Source organism: Petaurus breviceps, unplaced genomic scaffold (genome assembly GCF_028583685.1).
Source record: "Petaurus breviceps papuanus isolate PSGF00001 unplaced genomic scaffold, PetGlider_PUasm1.0 470, whole genome shotgun sequence".
Taxonomy (NCBI): domain Eukaryota; kingdom Metazoa; phylum Chordata; class Mammalia; order Diprotodontia; family Petauridae; genus Petaurus; species Petaurus breviceps.
In genome coordinates, this window is record NW_027186350.1 from 6935197 (window position 1) to 6941393 (window position 6197).

Sequence of the window (6197 nt, forward strand, 5' to 3'; positions counted from 1 at the left end):
AAGGAAGGAAGGAAGAAAGAAAGGAAGGAAGGATTCCTTCCTAGTACCTTATCAGCTGCTGCTGTGAATTCAGGAAAGAAGTTTCAAAATACTTGATTACCATGGCTACTGAAGTTATGATTTCTCTTTTTTCAATCATATCACTTTTTTCATCAAATCCCTTTCACATTGAGCTGTGTTCTCTGATCCCATTTTGAGCTTGCTGTGACTTATTGGTTCATAGCATCCTGGCTTTGGGGCAGCTAGGTGGCACAGTGGGCAGAATGCTGGTCCTGGAGTTTGGAAGACTCATCTTATTGAGTTCAAATCTGGCTTCAGACACTTACTAGCTGTGTAACCTTGGGCAAGTCACTTAACCCTGTTTGCCTCAGTTTCCTCATCCATAAAATGAGCTGGAGAAGGAAAGGGCAAACTACTCCAGTATCTTTGCCATAAAAACCCCAAATGGGGTCATGAAGAGTCAGACATGACTGAAATGATCCAAACACCAAAGGACAGAGGACATATGAAGTAGCTGATAGGGTACAAAGGGGTTAGGCTGGATTGTATTTAGAAAATAATATGGTGCACATAATAATAACAAGTTTCTTGTTGTCACAAAGGCCCTCTCTTTAACGAACAAAAGAGAACAGGAAAAAATTCAAAGTCAGAGTGAGATTAACAGATTAATGAAGGACTTCAAAGAGAACAGTGAAGATCAGCACTTTTGTTTTTTATTTATTTATTTATTCACTCATTCGTTCATTCATTTATTTATTTTTCTTTGGAGGGGGGAAGGTAAGGCAATTGGGGTTGTGACTTGCCTAAGGTTATACAGCTTGTTTTTTGTGTTGTCTGAGGCTGAATTTGAACTCAGGTCCTCCTGACTCCAGGGCCACTTAGCCACCCCAAGATCAGCATTTTTGGACCAAAAATAGCCCTACTCGCTCCTCCAATGCTCTGTAGATGACTCCTGGGGCCCCCCTTCCAAACCTCCATTGGCCTCTTGATTCCCGGCTGTTCCCAATTCATCATTCCATCTCCTGCCTCCCTGTGTTCATACAAACTCTTCCCTTTATACCAGGAATGCACTCCCTCTGGCTCGAGACCCAGCCTTTCAGAATCTTGCTCTTCCTTCACGGCCCATATCTATGAAGGCTTCACTGGTCTGCTGATGAGGCGTGATGGGACATCGAGGCTGAGATATTCAATCTAACAAATATTATGCACTGAGCTCACAAAGATGAAATAATTCAGTGTCAATCAATCTTTATTAAGAATCTTCTCCATGTCAGGCACTGTGCTAGTGCCGAGGATACAAAGACAGAGAAAAGGCAATCTCTGTGCCTGCGGAGCTGGCCTTCTAATGTGTGATAAGCATCATCTCTGACCTTAGTGAATTTATAATCTAATAAAGAGGGGACACATTTACATAAATACAAAGACTTGGAGGCACAACGTGATGAGAGTAAATAGAGGTCTGAGCAAAGAGCCATGAGACAATCAAGGAAGGAGAAATCATTTCTGGCAGAAGGAAAAAAGAAGGTTTTCCAGGAGACGTGTACTTGAATAAGGCAAAGAGGTACGACACATTCTAATTGAATCATCACCAGGGCCTGGTGAGTAGGTGGATTTAGGGTAGAAGGAAGACAGAAAGCTAATTGCAAGGTTTTCTATCCCGGGTATGTACAGGAATTATAGCACTGTAAACAGAAATTGGGAAATTGGGAGAAGAAATTGGTTTTGGGGGAAAGCTGAGGAAATTGATTTTAGAGAGTGAATTTGAGGCAAAAGAAGATTATCTCAGGGCAGCTAAGTGGTGCAGTGAATAGAACACCAGCCCTGGAGTCAAGAGAACCTGAGTTCAAATCCAGCCTCAGACACTTAACACTTACTATCTGTGTGACCGTGGGCAAGTCACTTAACCCCAATTGCCATGCATTCCCCACCCTCCAAAAAAGCAAAAAAAAAGAAGATAAGTCTCAGTAGTGATGTTCAAGAGGCAATGGGAGGTATGAGACTGAAACCCAGAAAAGATTTCTGGGCTAGAACTCTGGCTCCAGGAATCATCTACAAAGCCTTCTAGGATAGTGTAGGGCTCTTTGTTTTCCAGAAACATCTGAAGTGCTGATCTTCCCTGCTCCTTTTAACTTCCTTCATTACTTTTTTAACCTGACCCTGACCTTGACTTTTTCCTGTTCCCTTTTGTCTGCTACTCTAGCCCAGATATATTTTCACCTCTGTTGCTTCCAAGAGACTTGGAAAGTTAATCAATCAAGAAATCAACATTTATTAAACTAGACCTACTGCATACCAGGCACTGTGCTAAACTTTGGGTCATTGTGCTAAATGCTTAAGCTAATTATTATGTCTTTGCATTATTTTGATTACTGCTAATAAATTATATAATTAGTAACACTGGGCAGAGCCAAGATGGCGGAGTAAAAGCAGGAACTTAACTTGAGCTGGTCCCCAATTACCTCAAATACCTGTAAAGAAATTACTCTAGTCAAATTTTAGTGCTACAGAACCCACAAAATGGCAGAGTGAAATATGTCTCCAGCTGAGGATGGCCTGGCAAACTGACAGGCAGGATCTATCGCACTGGGCTGGGAGGGGAGCGCAGTCCAGCGTGGGCTGCACTGGTATAGACGGGCAGCACAGAATGGCCAGAGCAGGCCTCAGGGGACTGAATCACCCGCAGCTGTGGCGGTGTCTAGACTTCTCACCTCATAGATGCCAAAGAGAAAGTAGCATTGATGTTTCTGTAAGCCTATGGGATAAGGGATTGAAACAAAGATAAAAAGCTAACGGGAAGAGTTTTCTGTAGATTTTTGGTTTTGTTTTTACAAAATAGAGTGGAGACTTCTTGTTCTTCAATTGTTTCAGTTGTGGCCAACTCTCCATGACCCCATTGCTGAGGTCAGAGTTGGGAGAGCCGGTTCAGGTTTTTGAAAGACCTTTTCTTTAGCCCATGGGAGTTTTATTGACACAAATGCATGCAGGCCTGAGACTTAGCAGCCTGTAGAATGGTGGTGTAATTTTTAGGGTTTCTAATGGGGGTTGGAGACTTAGGGACAGGATGAGGAAGATGGATGGCACAACATAAGGGAGACAGGAGAAATTTTATGACCTAGGATGGGGGGAGAAAAGGAATTCCATGGTCCAGGACAAGGGGGAAGATTTATGGCATTTCAAGATAAGGAAAGAGACTTTAGGGCGCCTTCAGGTTAGAGAATAAACTAGAGGCTTCACAAAGTATTGGAAAAGCAACCCGTAATATTATCTTTAACCCTTAGGGCACCTTTGTATACACATCACCATCTTGGAGTTTTCTTGGTAGAGTTACTGGAGTGGTTTGTCATTTCCTTCTCCAGCTCATTTTACAGAAGAGGAAATTGAGACAAATAGGGTGAAGTGACTTGCCCAGGGTCACACAGTGAGTACATATCTGAGGCTGGATTTGAACTAAGGTTCTCCTGACTCCAGGGCCAGAATTCTATTCTCTATGCCACCTTGCTGCCTGTCTACTCTATAATACCCTCTGAAAACCATCTCCTTTAGTTACTGTTTCCCTCAGCACCCTGCACCACCCCTTGTGTACTTCATACACAGTACTCAAACAAGCCATCTACAACCATTTCAAGTTAAACACACAAGTGAGGTGAGAGATCAAACTAAAATGAAATATATCCAGGAAGCCCTTCAGCTTGGGTACCAGGACAGTGTGGGTGGAGAGAAGTAAGAACATGGAGGAGAAGAGAGAAGGGATGACAGAGGACAAAGCTCCTGGGGGCTTAATGCTTCTCTTAAGCAGAAACTGCCAGCCTTTAACACTGTACTTTTATACAAGCTGTTGTCTGTGTGAGCTCAGATGCTCTTATGGGAGGCTTATCCAAAGATGAAAAGGCTTGATTTCCAATAACCCCCAACCTCCCTTTTTTGGAGAGCTCCACACATATATTTTGGGTTCACCTAACTGATTTTTTTAGTACTAACATTTTTGGGGGGGGGGGGTTGGTTTTTGTTTATACTATCTTGAAGTCCTGACCTCCATTTCATTGTCCCAACCTCTTTTTTTTTTTAAAGGGATACACTGGAGAAATATGAGGGTGTTTTATGTGCTGCAGGGACCTGGTGAAGAAATGTCTATTCAGATATTAATGAGGGTTACTGTTTGTATTTCAGAGATTCCCTGGAGAAATGTATTATAGTAATGCCCTCTATTCTGTAAGGGTGTGTTCAGGGAGGACCATCACCCCTGGTGTGAGGGTTCAGGGCTGCTCATCCACCTTTGGGGTCCGCCTGATTCATCGAGTGGCTCCAAGAAGCTGTAGTGGGCACAGTGGCAGCAAACCATCTTGGCAGCCTGGCTAGCCCAGGTAACCAACAGGCCTCAGATGTGTTGGTGAAGTAGGGCATGTGAAGACTTCCCAATGGAACGGGTGGGGGAGGACACTTTGTTTCAATGGTCATGAAGGTGACTGAAGCAGGTGATGTGAAATGTTCAGTCAGGAATCAAAGACGCCAAGGCTGTCCTGCATCATGGGCATTCAGGAGTCGACTTTTGTTCTGCCCTGAACTGCAGTGACTCAGAAAGAAAGTAAGGGGGGCAGCGAGGCGGCACAGTGAATAGAGCACCATCCCTGAAGTCAGGAGGACCTGAGTTCAAATCCAGCCTCAGACATTTAACACTTACTAGCTGTGTGACCTTGGACAAGTCCCTTAACCCCAATTGCCCTACCTTCCCCCCTCCAAAAAGACTAAAAAAAAACAAACTACCCTATTTGAATTTGGTTGAAACTCTAGTGTAAAGCTCACAGGGGACACTAAAGGGGACAATGTGTGAGTGTTCCCAGGTCCCTAGAGACCTGGAGAAATGCAGTGACTTGTCTAAAACACCCCAGCTTGATTAACTGGGATGGCAAATACTTAACTGAAGGGAGAATTTTGCAGAGGTCATCAGGAGAATGCTCTTCACCCAATTTATGAGATTACAGGTATCATGAGATTACAGGACCTTCATCCAACTAGATGGTGCGTTCTCCTTCCCTTCCTCCACCCCCAGGCTCCCCAAGGCCCCATTAGCTAGCTAAGGTGATTCATAGCAGAAGCACAGGACAACCCTAGCCTGTACTTCCCTAGACAAGCTTGAGGCTAGAGTTCTCTTTCCTACTCTGCCCTCTTTTCCCTCTTTTTCTTTCTTCCTTTCCTTTTTCATTTCTTTCTTTCCTCCCTCACTTCTTCTTTCTTCACTTTTTTAAGGTTGGAGTTTCTTAAATTTCCAAATTCTAACTCTTTTTTTCCTATTTTTCCATTTCCTTTTCTAAACTAAAGTTTTCTTTATTTAAAAAAATAAAAGAAAAATTTTTTTCTTTTCCCTGAAGTGATTTTCCCTTCCCTTCTCAACCAAACTTCAGGAAAAAGTAAACTTCCACCTTACTTCCACATTCTCACCACAGGAGTGTGCTGGTAAATATTGAACAACTGGTTCTGGTGGGGGTGGGGGGGGAAGGTAATGTATACACAACACTTTTTTTTTTTAAGAATTTCTTTCTAATGTTCATTTTAAAAATTTTGAGTTCCAAATTCTCTCCCTTCCATCCTTCTCCTACCCATTAAGAAGACAAGCAGTATGGTTTTAATCATACACGTAAAGTCAGCAAAACATTTCCACATTAATCATGATGCAAAACAAAACAAAAAGCAAAGAAAATAAAGATAGTGGGAAAAATGTGTTCAATCTGCACTCAGAGTTCATCAGTTCTCTCTCTGGAGGTAGATAGCATTTTTCTTCATGAGTCCTTTGAAATTTTCTTGGATCTTTGTATTGCTCAAAGTAGCTAAATTACAGTTGATCATCATTACAAAATGCTGTTACTGTGTACAATGTTCTCCTAATTCTGTTCACTTCACTTTGCATCAGTTCATTTAAGTATTCCAAGGCTTTTCTGAAACTATCTCACTACTAATTTTTTATAGCACAATGTATTCTATTACCATGTTTCCCTGATAATAAGACCTATCCCGAAAATAAGCCCTCCCCTTACTGTGTAAGATTCCTCTAAAATAAGCCCTCCCACCAAAAATAAGCCCTATTGAGATTGCTACTGTAGTGAAGGTGATCCTCTGCGCTACACGCTACATTACGGTACCCTCTATATGTACCGTCCCCCCCCCCCGGGTGAAACGCACGCCGCTCTCCGAGCTGCATCCAA